The sequence below is a fragment of the Homarus americanus genome, unplaced genomic scaffold, assembly GCF_018991925.1.
Source record: "Homarus americanus isolate GMGI-L3 unplaced genomic scaffold, GMGI_Hamer_2.0 scaffold24319, whole genome shotgun sequence".
Classification (NCBI taxonomy): domain Eukaryota; kingdom Metazoa; phylum Arthropoda; class Malacostraca; order Decapoda; family Nephropidae; genus Homarus; species Homarus americanus.
In genome coordinates, this window is record NW_024732443.1 from 45001 (window position 1) to 65790 (window position 20790).

Genomic DNA, 20790 nt, shown 5'->3' on the forward strand with positions numbered 1-20790 from the left:
CTCTCTCTCTCTCTCTCTCTCTCTCTCTCTCTCTCTCTCTCTCTCTCTCTCTCTCTACACAGACAGACAGACAAACACACATTTGAACACAATTAGTGTATTATGCTTCTGGAATTTCGAGTCTCCCTGATGAAGTCAAACATCTTAAATTCCTTTGTTTAATTAGCCACATGTGCGCTTCTTCCTGGTCTAGTCCTCAGGTAACGGCTACATTACTGAGAGCCTTAAGTCGGGCTGAATGAGTATTTCTCGTGTGTATAGTTGTCGACTCCAATACTCGCACACGTAAACTCACTCACTCACTCGCTCGCTAACACTAAGCAATTACAGTAATCTTTCATTTTCCCCACTGAGAACACTGTATTGAGACCCGACTCTCATTAAAACTACAATAATGCCGACACTGTTCACTGCACATGAAAACATTTAATGTGTGTATGAAACTTCTGTTGCTAATTGCATGGATGTGGCTAATTGCACCTATTAGTGGCTTTGGTCTTGTGTTTGTTGTGCTTGTCGGAGTAAAGACGAAAATATAACGGGTGTTTACGTCTACTTGTTTGTACTTATTAGTGCCGTTTTGACTGTTCTGTGCTGTGATATAGGATGTTTTAACTTTTTTTTTATACGGGGAGTAGCCCACCCGGATACAAGTCATCCACCCACAATGGGGCCTAAAGGGCGAAAAATTAAGAGTAAAAATAAATAACAAATATAAAAGAAAAATGCCATATTAATCTACACCACGAAGATGCCGGAGAACCAGCTTTTTAAAGTGAGGAGACATTGTAAGAGTATTTCAAAGACAGAAGAAGGCAGAGCATTCCACGGTTTGGCGAGTGTTACGAGCCCTCGGCCTTGCCGGCGGTACACAGGATGCCAAATCCACCGATATTTGCCTGTTAAAGAGAGTGTGAAGCAACATTGCGGCGAAGAGAGAGGGATGTCTGACTAATTAGTACAATTAAATACAGACATAATCTATTTCGACTGGTTAATACAGTGAAATATACTGATATTAATTCAATAGTACCGTGAAATAAATTAATATTGACTTGATGGTTCAGTGTCGTGACATAAACCCTTTTTTGAGTGATCAGTGCAAGATAAAATGTAGGTCTAGCACTCTTGCCACTTTCACCCGCTTAGGTCAGTGTAAGATCCTACCACAGATCTCTTATACAATGGGCGTCTCTGTCAGTGTTAACACCTCCAGCATTAACGTTCTCACACTTATGTAGTTCATCGTTGTATCCAGTACATTGTTTTGGACGATAGGGAGGAGGAGGGATGGGTGGTAGGCTTAGAGGCAGTTGTGCACGAGAGAGAGAGAGAGAGAGAGAGAGAGAGAGAGAGAGAGAGAGAGAGAGAGATCTATATCTCTATCTATCTATCTTCAGTGGGCTCTTGTGTCAGTAAAGTTTTACAGGGATTAAGTTGTAGCCACATTTTGTTAGCTATCTCAAACGCTTTTATAGTGGGAAATATAGTGGGAAATTATACTACTGTGTATAGTAGAGATAAATTACATGTCATTAAAAACTAGAATCAGGAAGTGCAGCTGTGTGGCTTCTGAGAATAAATTGGGAGTGTGTGGTAAAATATACAGCTGAAGACTCGGGAGTGTTAATGATGAGGTGAGACGTCTTGAAGAAGAAATACTGAGGTGGGATCACGCTCCTCCTGCAGGTGGTATACAGGTAGTCTCTCACACCTGCTGAATTTAGTTACGGCGGAGAAAGCTGGAGAGTCAAGACTGAAGGTGGTATGGGAATGTATTGAGAAGAGACGAGGAATACTCAGTAGCAAGAGTGAAGGGAGTGCCAGATGAAGGGTAAAGGAGCAGAGAACGACGGAGAAGATGGAGAGGTGTGGGGGAGACTGGTGGGTGTAACGGTAGAAGACACATTAAACAGGAGCTCGTGGAGGAGGAGGAGGACACGAGAGGGCAAGATGAGACTGTTCGTGCGAAGAATACAGAAAAAGGAGTAAGAAGAAGGAATAAATTGAATTAGAAGCAATAACACGAACAATAAACTAGTGGCACAGCTTACGGAGATCTCTGAACACTGTGTCTCATCCTGGGTAAAGTATGGGGTAGCTACAGGTTATTCATCAATCAGTACAGCATCACCATCATGGAACATCAGGCACCGAGGGTCGTTAGTCAAACGTAGAGCAAGATGACCTAAAGTGGGATAGTGAAGTACTGTACGGGATAAGGCCATTCAGTTAGTATACATATCCTCGGGAAACATAAGCCAACACTGGCTGTTTAGCACTTAACCAGCTCCACAAGATTAACCACACGATCAATTTGAGAGCCTTATACACTGCAGGAGTCCAATTAGTGCAGTTGGCATGTTTTATTCTGTTCTGATATTATAATTCAGAAGTTGTTCCGCAGCAGCCTGGCCTGCAGGCAGCACATATGTAAACATCCGCTCAAAGGAAATGTTTATGAACGATAGTATGTACACAGTCACTTTCATGGGAGCCAAGATGATATTCACTGTTTTATTACAAGTATTAGTAATGTTTACATTATTACAGTTACGTGACCCCAGCTGCTGTACAGAATGAAACCAGTATCCAGGAGCTTATTGTGATACTGTTCTGTTCTGCCAATGAAATTTACATCACTTGCCATAGTTTAGCTACAGGTGCTTTTTGTTGATGTTTGCACCAGTCATGTGATAGAGATATTGATTTATAATTACGGTGTGGAGGCGTGGTGGTGTGGAGCGCAGGGTTCCCGGAGAGTGTATACAGCGCAACTTTATCATGGGAACGCATTCCCGGGTTCCCTCGGGAAATTAAATATTATATTGAGCCGCACTCCAGACATACCCAGCTCGTATGTGGTGAGGCACACGGAAGTTACTCTTCTCCCAGGACTGTTACCGGATTCATCTTGCCCACCTGTCTGTCCGTTCGTCCGTAAGCGAGATGGTGTCCGTCTGATAACATTTAATTCCCTGGCACTGATTCTCTCTCTCTTTCTTTCTCTCTTTCTTTCTTTGTCATTTGCCTGTGTCTGCCTTTGTTTTTTGTCTTTGTTTTCTGCTTGTGTCTGTTTTGTCTATCTGTTTTATCTCTCGATCTGCCTTTGTTTACTGGCTGTGTCTATGTCATATGTTTATCTGTCTCTCTGTCTTCTCTATATCCATCGGTTGTCATAAATGGTGTCCTCACTATGCCTTGTGCTTATTCACCGATTACCGAAAAATCAACTTCTATATTATGTGGTTGAGGAGTGACTCTCATGGTGTTAGGTTCAAGGAAAGCAAAGATCAAGGTCACCTGCGCCAATTAGGGGACGAATGTTGTTAGTCAGTCAAGGGTGTATGGTCCTAGTTGTTTCAGGTAAGGGTTGGTAGTTAAAGACCTGAAATTGTAAGGCTAACGATTCTAATAAAGGGCACAGAATTATATGATTCAGAGGCCAATGTTTTCCAGTAAAGGGCTAAATTTATGACCTACAGTCCCATTTCTTTCGGTAAAAGAATTTAAAATTATATGGGTTACAGCCCTTGCTATTTTAGGGCTTTTAGTCAAACAATATGTGTATTCGTATATGTTGAGTTCTGTACGTGGAGAACATTGATCATGCGACCTTTTGAGACTCGATTACGTTGGGAGTCTACTTTGGGTACGTCTCATCTCTAACTCCTATACCATCTTGACGCCTTTCACACTTCCCTCTTCGCTCCCGTTTTCTTTTTTACTTCTCTGATTAAGTTTTCTTCTTTTTCCTTCCGTTCGGCTCTTTTTAAATGCGCTTTTTATTGGGTGGAAAATTTTGCTAACTGTGCACGGTGGGGACTGAAGAGTGGTGTGATGAGAGAGAGAGAGAGAGAGAGAGAGAGAGAGAGAGAGAGAGAGAGAGAGAGAGAGTTATACGAGAGGGAGGACAGGAAGAGAGTGAGTGAGTTTCGCGAGACCAGAGTCAAAGACTAGTCAAACAGCTCGGCTGGAGGCCCTGTGTTTGCACACACAGAGGCAGGCAGAGAGGGAGTCAAGCACTCAGGCTGTCGACCAGGTAAATAGACACAGAGGAAGTGAATCAAGGAAAGTAGCATATCCTCCAACAGCGCCCGCCAATCACGCCAACGGGCCGGCAATCACACCAATGGGTTGGGCTCATAACATAATGGACGTCTTCCCTTTTATCGGAGACGAGCACCGCTGATTTCACTCCCCCCTCCACCGTCACCACCAGCTGCCACCACTGCAGCAACCAACCTCACTCACTTGACTCTCACCTTCCCTCACTCACCTGGTGTTTACCTGGGGTCCTTCTTCCTCGGCAGTCTACACCGCCAGCTGCCACCACTATTACTGCAGTTAACCTCACTCACTCACTCACTCGATCAACCTGTACTTACCTGGTATTAACGGGCATGGACTCCTCTTGCCAGTGCCAGCCGTCTGTCTCCTTGATGATGGGAGGTCAGTGCTCCTTGGATACATTTAGTAGTAGTCGTAGTATTAGTATGTGTGTGTGTGTGTGTGTGTGTGCGCGCGCGTGTGTGCGCGCGCGCGCGCTTGCGTTCGTGTAAATATAGCATTGTATGGCTGTGTTTGCGTGCTCTAAGGTTGAGTATTGGCTGGTCACTAACGGTATGGAGAATCGAGGTGAGGGAGTATACGTCACAGACACAGTAGTGAGGAAGATGTGGATCCTGGCCGCGTTAACCGCATGAAAAAATATTCTCATTCGGTATGACAAGACAAAAACCCGTCAGCTAATCAGTAAGTCAGGAGAGACGGGCGTTGGGTTAGGGAATTTGGCCCAACATTTTCAGTGGTTCGACTGTTTTTGAAGTGGTCGCTGTTTCCTGCATGTTGCACGGGGATAAAACCTGTGCAGATTCGTAACTGGCTGAGTAAATCGGCAGTATCGTAAATGACATACACACTCAAACAGCAGATTCGTAAACGGCACACTCGCAAATGGTAAATGGACCGATGTAATCATGTTATGGCTTCATGTGGGAACCTTCCCATTAAAATATTTTATATATAAAGAAATTGTAAAATATTCATCAGGACGTTGGACAAATATTTTTCTACTGTTTCTATTAATAGGTGAACCATTTACTGTTTACGACCGTTGGATGTGTCTGTTTTGTTTCTCTCTCTAGTTTTTTCATGTCGGTGTTTATTGTGTGATGTGTGTCGTTAGGGTTTTATTTTTGCTGCAGTTGTCGAACAGTGTGAAAACGCGGGGTGAAAATATTTGGGGACAAATTAAAGTGAACTGGGTGTGAATAGTTGAAATTAGGTCCTACGTGCTCGGAGAACATGACAGCAGTGAATTGTTGTATTTCGTTAGAGCTTAAGAAAAAAAAACACGAGTTCTCGCTGTTTTGGTAAGATATAAACAATTAGATTTCCAAGCCACACAGCCTTGGCAGCTTAAAAGGAGGAGTGAAATCCACACAAGAGTATCGGCCATTGAATGTTTATACCTGGGGTATCGTCCAGAAAATACACCTTGTGCGACGAGAATTAGCCATGGAGAGTGTGTTCAGGTGAGGTTTATTTTGGTGTGTGTGTGTGTGCGCGCGCGTGCGTGCGTGCGTGCGTGCGCGTGTGCGGGCGCGCGTTAATATAATAATAATAATAAACGGTATTATTAATAGAGTTGCAGCCGGTGGCTGAAAATATACAAACTTCCATGTGATTTAGACATAATAATATACGTTCAATTCATTTACAGGGCTGTTCAGTACATAAATCAGGAGCTGTTTATTATTTTAACAGTAGATGGGATGGTGCTGTTCTTATATCTATCAGTGCGGGCTCTTATGGGCTGAATTTTGTTGTAGTGGCGGACTGCGCGAGGTGGGCGGGGGACTTCAGGTGGTAGTAAGTGGTGATGACGAGGATGGTGCAGTGGTCCACTACCAAACACTGCTAGGTCGTGGTGGTGGAGGTCACTGAGGGATGGCATTTCCAGGGTGGAGAAAGCGTTGTTGTAGCCAGAGTAGTCTGCGCTGAGCATGACTCTGCAGGCCCTCTTCTGTACCTTTTGTAGCTGACGTTGTTGGGTAGAGTTGAGAGAAAACGACCAGGCTGGTGACGCATACGTGTGTGAGAGAGAGAGAGAGAGAGAGAGAGAGAGAGAGATAGAGATTTTCTTGGGTGTACTGGTTACCTCGCCGCCGTTTACGTGTACAGTACATATATATATATTTTTAAAGTAGCAAGTCGTCCCCACACCTCTCGCTCCTGTGTCGCGGTGTCCTTGTCTCTATCGCTGTGGTGAAAGTTTGGGTAATTGGTGAAAGTTTGGGTAGGTGGTGAAAGTTTGGGTAGGTGGTGAAAGTTTGGGTAGGTGGTGAAAGTTTGGGTAATTGGTGAAAGTTTGGGTAGGTGGTGAAAGTTTGGGTAGGTGGTGAAAGTTTGGGTAGGTGGTGAAAGTTTGGGTAAGTGGTGAAAATAAAGGTAGAAAATGAAAGTAGAGAAAGCGTCTAATATCCAGATTACTCGACTGGATTTGGGCAAGAAATGCAGTGTGTGTGTGTGTGTGTGTGTGTGTGTGTGTGTGTGTGTGTGATAATAATAATAATAATAATAATAATAATAATAATAATAATAATGATAATAATAATAATAATAATAAACGGTTTATTAATAGAGTTGCAGCCGGTGGCTGAAAATATACAGACTTACATTTGATTTAGACATAATGATATAATATGCATTGAATACATTTACAGGGCTGTACAGTACATAAATCAGGAGTTGTTTATTATTTTAACAATAGATGGGATGGTGCTGTTCTTATATCTATCGGTGTGTGGTGTGTGTGTGTGTGTGTGTGTGAACAAGAATAAAAGTCCAACGCTTGAATTACTTGGACCTTCAAAATCGATCCTCGCCAAACTCAATATATTTAGAGGGATGATGAGAGGGCAGGAATGCTGTAGGGAGGTAGTGAGTTAATCCTGTCTTGTAATAGTTGGTTAATCGTGAAAATCTCTCTCTCTCTCTCTCTCTCTCTCTCTCTCTCTCTCTCTCTCTCTCTCTCTCTCTCTCTCTCTCTCAGCTAAATATGGAAGTACTTTTTTATATATTACTCTAAGGGGTTGGATAGACCTGATCCCTGTTATATAGAGACACCAGGTATGTAATGTAGCGAAGCAGCGACTAATAGGTTATTTACTTGATCCAAGAAGCTGCCTGGAATAATATTTTTTTTTTGTCATTAACAAATTCCAAAACAACATTTAATATTGAGTTTGTCATATTGATTGAACTGAAGATAAGATTATGTGCCTATTTAGAGAATTTATTTATTTATTTTTTATGCCGAACTCTTAGATTTGTAACATAAGCAACATGGATGTTTGAAAGTTTTCTGTGGAAGAGGAACATCACGTGTAGCAACATTGAAAGTGGGTGAAAGGGGGGAGTCATGTCTTCTTTTAATTCCGCTCATTAAACGATGAGAAAACAAATAACATCTTTCCTATATTGTGTGTGTATGTATGATTGGTACATGTGTTATAAGGGATGAAGGAAGAAACGAGACAAGGAAAGCCCGTATCTGACGAAAACTCAGGCGAATGGAAGGTTGTGAGGAGAGGGACGACCAAACTGGTGGTGAAAAAACGCACCGAGGATACGAGAACAACAGCTAAGTGTACCAACTCTTTCAGTCCTTTGATAGACGAAGTGGACGTTAGCATAGTCAGGGACAAGGCTGACAAGGAAGGTACGAAAACCTTAATTGTTGGCGATTCCCATAGATCTTTTTGTGGTAAAAATAAAAATAGGATGAGGGTTTGTTTGCCAGGAGCTGGGGTGAGGGATATAGTTGACAGGATGAACAATATCGTGTCTGGTAATGGGAACAAACCCATTATCTGCCTCAGTGCAGGAGACAATGATATTGTCTGTTGTAGGAGTGCGGCGCTCCTTGGCAAGTTCAAGACAGCTATAGAACGTCTTAATGTGGAGGGAGGGATCCCTATCATATGTGGTGTCCTGCCTAGAAGGAGAGTTGGCAATGAATGGTTGTCAAGGGCAGTTGGTGTCAACGGCCGTCTTGACAGTTATTGCAAGTCAATATCAGTCCCATTCGTTGACAACTGGGACAACTTTTACGGCAGAAGAGAGACCTTTATGCTAGAGATGGGGTACAACTGTCTAGGGCTAGGGTGGTAACCTTGGGTGGTTCTCTCGAGAGGGCAGTTCAAAAGATGTCGTAGTCTTTAAACTGCTAGGGGAACATACTGTATGAGCACGGGGGTGGAGGAGACTGCCGTGGGAGCTGGTAAACAAAATGAAAGGTTTCAGAGAAATATTGCTAGGAATGATGACAAAACTAAATTAGGCGTCAAAGAGAGGACTCGGAACACGACTAACTTAAATGTCTACTATGCAAACAGTAGAAGTATGATAAACAAAATGGATAAAATCAGGGCGTTGGCATGTACCGAAAAAATCTATATTAGCATTCACCGAAACATGGATAAACCTAGACTCACGTGAGTTACCTGTCGAATACCAAATTGCAGGTTATAAATTATTTCATACGCTGGATAGCTTCAAACATTGGTTGGATGGATATATGAGCAATAGGGGTTGGGTGTAAATGGGACTGCCCAGTATGGGCCAATAGGCCCGCTGCAGTTTCTTCCCTTCTTATGCTCTTATGGACCCTTCGTAACTGAATGATATAGTGCCTGTGAACTGAGATGAGTAATGCGGTAAAGTGGAGTTTGGGTGTTGATGCAGTGTTAAAGCGGCGTTCCTGTGAGGCCGGGGTGACATGTGCTAAGTGGACGGTGATGCTGGCAAGACTGACCGGGGTCTCGACAATGTGAGTTGCGCCGAGAATGTTGTGTAAGTACAGGCAGTTAACCCAGGAATATCTGTGTTAATCCTGACTTAGACTCCGGCACACTTTTTGCCACGGCCTTGGCACTCACTACCACTATCCTAAACTTAGTGTTCAATTGTTCCCCTCCCTCCAGTGTACACACCTGGCCCTGCTCATATTTTGCGCTCAATAAGCGTGCTTGTGTGGCGGTGAGGAAGTGATCTTCCTGCCTGCGGGGGCGGCCGTCACGTCTGAGATTGAAGTAAGTGGGAATTTTGTCTGCGTAAATTTACACATGGGTTGTTACTTAAGGACTGGTCAATTGTCGTTGTCCTAGGCAGTGCCAGTATGTAACCTATGTGAGGTAGGAACAACACCAGCCAGTTGGTAGCGATGCCCACACCTGTTACTGCTCTCAACCTCAGTGTCACCTGTAGATATCTAATTGTACTCTTCCGTATTCCACTATTAAAGTAATCTTCCACGTGACAGTACCTCGCCAGCGTCAATTAATCATGTGTTCGAATGGAAAATGGATATGAGAGTTAAAATTAAGTTACAGAGTTATCGCGAGGCCGAGACGTAGCTCTCCAACACAGTGTGGCAAGTGACGACCGTGTGCGGCCGCTAACACAGCCACTACTCCTGCTAATTGTTCTAATAATGCTTTCATTCGGTGTTTACGACACACTTAAGTCACTCTTTACTGCCTCTGTAAGTTCTGTTTTCCATCCCTTAAGGATCACTTAATGGAAAGGTTGAAACGTATCTAAATTATTCGGAATTTTATACAGGGTTGGAAGAACTAATTCTGTGTCTTTTGGTAGTTCATACTGTGTGTGTGGGGGGGTGCTCAGACAACGTGTTACTCTCACTACCATTATTGTTTGTTGTATTCTTTCAGTCGTCATTTTAGGGATACAAAATATATTTGTAGTCATTAATTTTATAATATAAAGTTCTGATTGACGTCGTTGGTGAGACCTTTCTAGCGAGTGGTGATACTCGACGAGGAAGAGTCGCAGTGGTGCTCAACGCTCACTTATTTTGACCGACTCTCACCAGGCGACACTGTATGGCTCGTTTCAAATGTATTACCAGCTAATCTTAAAAAAAAAATCGAACCTCCGGTACTTTATTTTTATTTAAAAAAGTTTTATTACGTTGGGGGATGAATAAAAAAATGCAGGTGAAAGTCTTGAGCTACAGAAAAGTCTTGATATAGTTGCCGAGTATCTCTGACATTACTATGTCGTAAGACAGTAAATGGCGAAGTAAGAAGCTGGAGCAACGAGTAATAGGGGCAGGAGTAAGGAAGTTAGTGTTCACCTTTGAGGACAACGTGAGTGAAATGGAGTTGCCGAGCAGGAAGGTCACCTTGGGTGGCGAGGGAGATGGACGCGTACACCCAGACGCCCAAACAAAGTTAAACCAATAGCTTCTTTTGCTGTCGAAAGTGAAGTTAAACACAGCCGCGCCAATAGTAGACCTTCAGCCATATTGACAAAAAATTTGCCTCTAACTTCGACTACGAACCATAAAAAAGTGGATCTCATGGCGATTACAAACCCGAGCTTATTACACCCATTGATTAAATACCCTAATGCTAGCCTAACTTAACCCAACCCTCCTACTGTATATGATGTTAGAGAGTTTCATCATCAGCGGAGGTCCCTAATCTTCACGAGATCCAAAAAGTACATCCATGTGTTAGCTATGATAAATGTCGGGTTAGTACAGACACCGGCCTCAGGATGCCTCACTACTTTACTTCAACATGTATCTAGGTTAGTAATTACTGTTAACTCATGCCAAGCTGGAGATACATCAGGAGAACCCCCCCTCCCTCCCTACCCCATGTGTGTTTTTACAGAGAATTACGATTCTTTTTAGTCTAGATGTATATGAATTCTTTTTTATTGTCCTCCTGTCGCTGTCTACATATCTCTGACAACTTTCACTATTATTTATCCTTTCTCAGAGGTTTCCTAACACCTTAAACCAACCTACACAAAAAAATGAGGAATAAACGTACGGTAAAAGAGAGGAATAGTTTTAGCGAACGGAAAAATGCAAAAATATAACAAACTTTCCATCGAAGGGCTCAGTTGGAGACACCCAGACCTAAGCTTGAGGGAAGACATGGTTAAGTGGAGTGTGATTATTTTTTTAAAGTGTACGGTACGTAATGTTAGAACAATGGCACGTCTGTATGGATGTTTATCTGAGTGTTTGATCACATGTAGAGGCGTGGTGTATGACAGTAAACGTATCCCGTCCCTGACCAGTAACCATGTATCGCCAGCCTTCGAGTATATAGTATCCTGTACACACTTTATCTTGGCTTGACTTGATGAAAATAATCATTCAGACTACCCAATGTTAAGAGAGCTGCAACACATAAATATGTCCTTGAGGAAACGCATATTTAGAGAGAAAACAGTATTAACCGGTGCAAGAGTACGGAGCAAGCTCACGTTGCCTGTAGTTAGTTGTAGGGGGGATTCTTTCAGTACCAGTGACACGCATAGCTATTTTTTAGTGAGGGTTAGCTTGCACCCTGCTGCACCTGTACCTCCAGATAACTTGGGACGATAGTTACACCACACATAAAAATGCCCTTCCCCTCACCTCTTAAGCCAGGCTCTCCTATGGGGTCATTTCAGGGGCTTAAAGGTGGCACGAGACTGGGGCTTGTGTGTGTCGAGATGTTTATAGTGTGTGTATGAGCGGCTCAAAAAATCAGGATTATGTCAACTTTAAACGTTTACAAACATTTGAGGTGGGGGTAGTACACGTGTTTGTGTTTATTTTTATCCTGTTACTATCTTTTCTTTTTCTTTTCTTCGTTTCTTTTTCTCTATTATTTGTTTATTTCCTCATGTGGGGTGCTGAGGGTGTAGCCGCTGGAGGTGGGGGGGGAGTGCTGAGGTGTTGCTGTCATGTGGGTGCTGAGCCGCTGTTTGGTGGGGGTGGGGGGGTCCCGGGGCTGTGGGGTGCTGAGGTGTAGGCTGAGGTGGGGGAGGTCATGGGGTGCTGAGGGTGGCCGCTGGAGGTGGGGGAGGGGTCATGTGGGGTGCTGAGGGTAGCCGCCGCTGTAGCCGCTGGAGGTGGGGAGGTGTCATGTGGGGTGCTGAGGTGTAGCTGCTGGAGGTGGGGAGGGGTGTGTGGGGTGCTGAGGGTGAAGCCGCTGGAGGTGGGGGAGGGGTCGGGTGCTGAGGGTAGCTGGAGTGGAGTGTGGGGTGCGCTGGAGGTGGGGGGAGGGTCAGGTGGGGTGCTGAGGGTGTAGCCGCTGGAGGTGGGGGAGGGGTCATGTGGGGTGGAGGGTGTAGCGCTGGAGGTGGGGGAGGGGTCATGTGGGGTGCTGTGGGTGTGAGTGCTGGAGGTGGGGGAGGGGTCATGTGGGGTGCTGAGGGTGTAGCGCTGGAGGTGGGGAGGTGTGGGTGCTGCTGAGGGTGCTGAGGGTGTAGCGCTGGAGGTGGGGGGGGGTCATGTGGGGTGCTGAGGTGTAGCGCTGGAGGTGGGGGGGGGTCATGGGGTGCTGAGGGTGCGCTGGAGGTTGGGGGAGGGTCATGTGGGGTGCTGAGGGTGTAGTGAGGCTGGGGGGAGGGGTCATGTGGGGTGCTGAGGGTGTAGCCGCTGGAGGTGGGGGAGGGGTCATGTGGGGTGCGAGGGTGTAGTGCTGGAGGTTGGGGGAGGGGTGGGGTGCTGAGGGTGTAGCCGCTGGAGGTGGGGGAGGGGTGTGGGGTGCTGAGGGTGTAGCCGCTGGAGGTGGGGGGAGGGGTCATGTGGGGTGCTGGGTGCCGCTGGAGGTGGGGAGGGGTCATGTGGGGTGCTGAGGGTGTAGCCGCTGGAGGTGGGGGGAGGGGTCATGTGGGGTGCTGAGGGGTGTAGCCGCTGGAGGGGGGGAGGGGTCATGTGGGGTGCTGATGGTGTCGCTGGAGGTGGGGGAGGGGTCATGGGGTGCTGAGGTGTAGCAGCCGCTGGAGGTGGGGGAGGGCCGGGGTGCTGAGTGTAGCGCTGGAGGTGGGGGAGGGGTCATGTGAGGTGCTGAAGGTGTAGCCGCTGGAGGTGGGGAGGGGAGGGGTGCTGAGGTGTAGCCGCTGGAGGTTGGGGGAGGGGTCATGGGGTGCTGAGGTGTAGCCGCTGGAGGTGGAGTGCTGGGGTAGTCATGTGGGGTGCTGAGGGTGTAGCCGCTGGAGGTGGGGGGGGGGGTCATGGGGTGCTGAGGGCGGGTGGAGGTGGGGGAGGGGCCATGTGGGGTGCTGAAGGTAGCTGCTGAGGTGGGGGGGAGGGTGGGGGTGCTGAGGTGTAGCCGCTGGAGGTAGCCGCTGGGGTAGCTGGGGAGGGGGATGGGGTGTGGGGAGGGGTCATGGGTGTGTAGCGCTGGAGGTGGGGGAGGGGTCATGTGGGGTGCTGAGGTGTAGCCGCTGGAGGTGGGGGGAGGGGTCATGTGGGGTGCTGAGGTGTAGCCGCTGGAGGTGGGGAGGGGTCAGTGGGGTGCTGAGGGTGTAGCCGCTGGAGGTGGGGGAGGGGTCATGTGGGTGCTGAGGGTAGTGCTGGAGGTGGGGGAGGGTCATGTGGGGTGCTGAGGGTGTAGCGCTGGAGGTGGGGGAGGGGTCATGTGGGGTGCTGAGGGGTGTAGCGCTGGAGGTGGGGGGGAGGGGGTCATGTGGGGTGCTGAGGTGTAGCCGCTGGAGGTGGGGGGAGGGGTCATGTGGGGTGCTGAGGGTGTAGCCGCTGGAGGTGGGGAGGGTCATGGGGTGCTGAGGTGTAGCTGCTGGAGGTGGGGGGAGGGTCATGTGGGTGCTGAGGGTGTAGCTGCTGAGGTGGGGGAGGCGTCATGTGGGGTGCTGAGGATGGCGGTCTGGCTGCTCTTCGTTTCATAGATTTATTTCTTCTCATAAACCTACATCTGCATCAGTCGGACGGTCTGGCTGCTCTTCGTTTCATAGATTTATTTCTTCTCATAAACCTACATCTGCATCAGTCGGACCATCAGCTATTTTCAGCACCCACGAATTTGAGGCTGGTTAAGAGATGTTCATAGACGTTTATTGTTTTTGTGTTTACGTTTTTTTTTGTGGGTTTACTGAAGAAAAAATTCCTCTATAGTGATTTTAATGAACGTTTATTTTTTTTACATAATTCTCGTGGGTGCCATGAGTGCTGCAGGCGTGTGGGTGGTTGCTATGAGTGTGTTGCAGGCGTGGGGTGGTTGCCATGAGTGTGCTGCAGGCGTGTGGGTGGTTGCCATGAGTGTGCTGCAGGCGTGTGGGTGGTTGCCATGGGTGTGCTGCAGGCGTGTGGGTGGGTGCCATGAGTGTGCTGCAGGCGTGTGGGTGGGTGCCATGAGTGTGCTGCAGGCGTGTGGGTGGGTGCCATGTGAGTGTGCTGCAGGCGTGTGGGTGGGTGCCATGAGGTGTGCTGCAGGCGTGTGGGTGGGTGCCATGAGTGCTGCAGGCGTGTGGGTGGGTGCCATGAGTGTGCTGCAGGCGTGTGGGTGGGGTGCCATGAGTGTGTGCTGCAGGCGTGTGGGTGGGTGCCATGAGTGTGCTGCAGGCGTGTGGGTGGGTGCCATGAGTGTGCTGCAGGCGTGTGGGTGGGAGCCATGAGTGTGCTGTAGGGTAAACCCGTGTAGACTTGTCTGTGTGTGTGTGGATAGAGTTGTACAGCTGCCACGCTACTCCCTCCCCACTCTCTCACCCCTTCCCTCCTGGCCGGCTGGTGTAGTAATGAAGTCCCCGCCCCCTCACACCTGTGCCACAGCCACCCCCTGCCAGCTGCCACCTCTAGTGACACTAAACGTCACCGTCAAGTTATCTGAAACGTTTTAGCCGCCTCGACACCATTACTGACGAAACTATTACTACTAACACCGGGTAATGGTGATGCTTAACGGACTCTTGCATAGGCTGATAAAATTTAACACAATTTGTGATCTTTTAACCTGTTAATGAATTTGAGAGAGGAATATGTTTTGAAATGTTGACGCCCCTTATGTTTGCTTACAGTAAACTCCCAATTCAACGCTCAAAAAGTTCACTATAAAATGTTCTTCGCTTTCGTGAGATGATATACTTATGATATATGAGGTGTTAAGAAATGCTCCGACAGGGAGTGTTGTCAGGTATTCAGATGAGTTGTGTACATATGTCAACACGGTGCCGGACCCTTGACGTGTGGCTTTGACACTCTGGTACTCATGAAAGCTCCCCCTTGCTGGTAACTAATTACAGGGCCACATGTGCCCAGTGTCCTTGGTGAGTGTATCTTGTTGATATTTGGTATATCGTGAAGCAGGGACACTCACACAACGCTCTACAGTGTACTTCGTCTCTTTGGTTCACACTGCGGGTGAGCTCCGTTGTCTTCTGCTGGTACATGTTACCTCATTACAGTGGATATTTTTTTTCCGGTAGAATATTTGCACCTAACATAAATAATATACAAAACATCTGCGATTGTTATAACATTTTAAATAAAATTTGATGGGAACGAAATCACTTGACTAGCCGAAACACAGCTCAGTCCCCACGACCATAGATTGTTCAGCAAATGGAAGTAAAAGTGTTGCAACCGAGAAGGCAGCATCTTGCCCACCCTCTCGTGGTGTGGGCCCCACACGGAGGAGATACGGTCTTGCTGCTTCACGCCTTCATGTCTCCCTAGATTCTGTCATTCGTATCTTAAACCACTAGGTCAAGCCTGACTTTGGTTTGGGTTATGACTCGGATGATATTAACCACGTGCTATTGTTAAACCTTTTGCTGGAATTGTTCTTGGTAAAGTGAATGTCCATAATGCCAGCTGACTCAAACACCCCCATCCCTCCCCCACCAGTGATTCTAATGGAATTTTATCAGTGATATATTTTTACTTGGTTACCCCACACATTAAGTCAGTGAATCCCCCCGTTCCTGGTACAGTACAGATACTCGATATTCTATAGTCTATAGCTACATTAGTCTAATCACTTCCTAGACACAGGCCCTTACAGTTTACACCACGAACCATTCTTCCACACTCCGTCCTCCTCTCCAGGGTTGCTGCCCTATCCTCCGCTGTTTTCCTTGGTAATATCCAATTTAAAAGCTATTGACCTTATCAGTGACCCGACTCTATTCCAGCCCTCCCCCATTCCCCGTTTTTCTTTCAGTGTTTAGCTTTTAAGTAGGGCACCTTTATCAGGAGGTCAGTCGTGCGACTAGTCAAACTCCACACATATACTGTACTGTGTACTCGGTACTACACTGCATGTTATCAGTACATGATGAAAGACCCCACTTGCTAACATCATCGTTCTTTTCTTCTTTTGTTCCTCACACCTCGCTATAGTGAGACTCCCTCCCTGCACGTCGTCCATGCGCTACTCGACTATTTCCTTCCTACAGCCAGCAGCTCATCACTTGTAGGTCGTGTGACCGCAGTTACTTTCCTCTCCCCAAAGATGCACAGCGATCTCCATTTGAATACCAGGTGGTGTCATTATGTGTGTCGTTACTGTAATGTAAATCTCTGCTGCCTTTCCTCTAGTGTAAAAAATGAGGGGACGCTTTTTACATGTAATATTTTTTGCTTGATTTGTGGGAATATACTGTTAGGAACAAAAGGTCCCACAACACACCTGTGGGAGTGAACTGTAAGATCGGGCCTCCTAAACGCTCGTCTACCTATAAATGACCCAGCAGTGTTTCACTTGTGATTGGTACAGTTTCGAACAGGAATGCATATAAGTTCATGTTTGTGTCTTTACTGTGCTATACACTGGTTCTGACACGTAATGTGTTCACGGTTCTATTTCAAGCGAAAAATGCTATGTGAAAACGTGAGTGTTGCTCCACTACCAAGTTCTGGGAGCCAGCACCAGCATATCATTAATATTGTTATATCAAATAATCTCGTGTATCATAATAACTGCCATCATTTCTTCACCTAAGATGTCGTGATACCGATTTTCCTACCTTGTCTTTGTGAACTCGTGGACTACAGTGCAGTGCAGTACGGTGCTGTGGCGGAGGCTGGCGGGTAGTGTGGGCCTCCCAGAGAGCGGCTTTGAGGAGAGTAATGTCAACAATACTTCTCAGCCTTATCCATCCCATTTCAGGGACGACAACTTTGATTAATATCCCTACTAGTGTGTTTACATCGTATCCTCACATCAGACCTCACTGATCACTGGCCTACGCTTTGTTCCGGCAACGTGTTTATACCTCGTTGTGGTATACCTGTAAGTGTGTGACTAACGTCTCGCGTATATCCACCAGCTGACAGCTTTCCACCCCACCGCCTCCCTCTAACACACAGACACACCTCTCATAGCATATATTCCACCATTCTCCTTCAGCTAATGATAGTGATGAAGAAACATGAGTGTGAAATGCTTTACTCACAGCTGGCTAAGCTTACTACTGGTCCTCTCAACAACTAAATATGAAGGCGTTGAAGATATTAAGTAGTTATGGAGGGGGGGTTAAGGAGGCTACGGCAGCCACACCATTTTAAAGGGGTTGAAGGCTCCATAGTGTGCGTGGAAAGCTGCCGCCACCCACTGAAGGATCACACCCGCGAGAAACTTGGGCTATACAATACCTACACTGAGGAGGCGAGGATGAAGGATGACGCTGTTATTGAGGAAGACAGCTTCCCGCCCTACGCCTTTTTATCCGCTTCTCTTATCTCGCCTCGCTGCCTTAAAAATGGCTCTTTCGCTTTGTGTTTTTAGTTTTATGTCCCCGTAAAAAAGGGCGTATGGTGCTGCTCTTACCCTTCTGTCTGTGCCTCCCAAAATGATTTTAACATAACTAGTCATATAGTTTCAGTCAGACTGAAACCAGTCTGACCACCATGTATTGTCTTGGGCAGTATTCGATAAACATCAAAGTTACAGCTACGGGGAAAGTAAGGTATGAGTGTTTGGATCAAAGCTCGTGTATTGACACAAATGTTTTTAACAAAACTTAACTAGTTGACCAAATGCTGAGTAGTGTCACGGATAAAGGTGAGAGGTCCAAACCATAGCTTGTGTGTTCACACAAGTATTTTGAAATAATAATTGAAATAGTAATCCTGAGACAACACAGTACGCCACACTACATCTACGTCACATGAAGATCCAGATAAACCTGATTTGTACCACTTCACATATTGTCTGGGTGTCACGACTCGTGTGACTCTGAAGGCAATAATGGCCAACAAATTGACAGTGTATCCCTGTTACCAGATGCATTATAGTTTTTCACCGTATTGAAATACTCGTATGTGGGCGAGTCACTTTCTTGCCCTCGACTCGTTACTGCGAGAATAGCTCCCTCGCCTGGCGGGGCGCCCCCCGTATCACATTACTTTAAAACAGTTACTCACTCGCCCCTTGCTTTCATCTCACTGTCTTTGATAGTGATTCCTCGCTCGTTAGCTGCCATCTTTGTTTTAAGAATTGGCTGAGCTTCTCTTTAGCTTCCATCATGCTACCTTAAGAAACAGCTCCTTGTTCATGACTGCAGCTCTCCCCATCTTCATGATTGGTCGACTCGTTAGCTGCCACCTTTTTTTAAAGTGGTCGACTCCCTCCTTAACTGTCATCTTTGGTTAAACACGTAGTTCGCTCTCCTTAAAAATCACCTCAGTTTTAAAACGTGGGTCACGCTCATTAGCTGGCATCTTAGTTGGTATCTTAGATTTAAAACGTACTGAACGTTCATAAGCTGTCATATTAGATTTAAAACGCAGTTCACCCTCGTGAGCTGTCATCTTTGGCTGACAACCTTGCTTATCGTTCATCTAACTTACCACTCGTCCCTGCCGGTTCAGCTTCCCTCCCTCCCTCCTCGGTCTCCTACAGTACACACGCGAACACTCTCCCATATCCTTGTTGAAGCTTGTCAGTGTGTTATCGCCCGCGCGTGTGTATGTATTGACTCAAGTGTGTGTGTACAGTGTAACACGTGTGCTCGGGGACTGGCGCTAGCGACACTTGCACAGGATAGACAAGTTTACAACTAACTTAGTTGTTGATAGGAGTAAGTTTACAGCATTAGACAATTTTATAAGCCAATTATCTGCCGTCAGTGGCATGTGTGAGGTGCGGCGGCCAAGTAGATACAGTGCTTACCTTCTGGCTTATGGATTGCTGGTTCGATCCCGGGACATCTCAAGTCCACCCACTTGTAAATGGGTATATTTTATATGCAAGTTGGGGAAGTGAAGGTGGCCGAGTGCAGTGCCAGCCATGGTGCCTCCCTGTGTACTGAAGACTTAATATACTGTGCATTGTAAGACGGTCCTCGCCACACTTGGCTGTGTCAGTTGTTTAGAATTGTGCATCTTATTTTCCCTTGCCTTAGTATTTGTTTACATCACCTCACTTATTGACTGTGGTATTCTTCTCTGGTTTATCTTCCAAAAATCTTTACTATGATAAAGTGAGTGACCAATAACCTGTCGCTGGATGAGTTGAACCACACATGATAAACCAGACGTCCTCGCACTACAAAAAGGATCAGTGAAATCAGAAAAGGCGGGTTATGAGTAAAGTTAATACTACCCGAAAATAGACGACCTCCCTTGATGGTAACAATTTATATGTTATGGTTTTCCCAAGTCAGTTTTGTTGTTCCAGTGTTAATACAGTGCTAGGCGGCTCGTTGATGGTACACTGAAGGGTTATTTATTTCACTCAGCACTACGTGTGTTTGGAAAGGGTCAGTGAAGTGTGTGAGCACGAGCAGACAGCAGACATAATGCAATAACTACCATTAATGTGACTGTCTCCCGTAACGACCACAGCTTCATGCAACCCTGAGATTTATACCATGAAAACATCCGCTAACCATGATGAGAAGAGTAGTAACTTGGTGTGTGTGTGTGTGTGTGTGAATAATAATAATAATAAATAATTAACGGTTTATTGAGAGACCATGGCAGCCGGAAGGCTGAAAATATGTAGTTACATAATTGGGGAATGGGTCACTTGATTGACAAATATAGGTGATATAAATATGATATATAATAACGAGGTAAGGAGAAGGTTATACTGCAGGGCATTTCAACTTAGTGACAGTGCAAAAAGGTAAGATTGACTAGTAGTGAATACACTGTTCTTAAAGCAAGCAGTACGTGCTCGATGCGGTTGTGGAATAGTTCCCAATTCTCCCTTGACCCTAAGCTTTCCTATCTTACCATAATCTTTCCTAACCTAAATGTAACTTACTTCACCGTTAGGACTGATGCCCTTCGAGATTAGGGCTAATTTGGACCGAGGCATTTTGACGGGCCATCAGAACTGAGGATTTTAAGAACCAGTATTTAATAGAATTGACGTGTTTTACGACGGGGATCTATTAGAATTAGAGTCCTCCTGCGATATCGTGTGACGCCCAGCTGCCACAAGGGGGTCGTAAATACTGTCATGATGATGGCGATTTACAATGCACCGTCCCTGGCTATTGTTAGTGGTCAGTGCCCACGGTGGTTCCTTCCATGAGTGTGTGTCTAGCTTATCTGTGGTGTCCTATCGCCTACTTCATCAGTGCCCCCTCCTAAGTTTGCCTTTCCAGTACGCCCTCCAAGTCTACATCATCCCTCTCTTTGTATACTTTACTTCCCTCGCCCTCTCTCTTTGTATCTATCACCCCTGCCCTTTCTCTTTGTATCTATCACCCCTGCCCTTTCTCTTTGTATCTATCACCCCCTGCCCTTTCTCTTTGTATCTATCACCCCTGCCCTTTCTCTTTGTATCTATCACCCCTGCCCTTTCTATTTGTATCTATCACCCCTGCCCTCTCTCTTTGTATCTATCAGCCGTGCCCTTTCCCCGGTACTGAGCTAAACATCTGGTTTAATGTGAAATTTATATCCCTGACCCTCCGTGTATTTTTGTGTTGAGGGGGGGAATAAGCACCCAAGTCTCTGTGAAATACTGTACGATGCGTGTTTATTTCTGTAGTCAGTATACA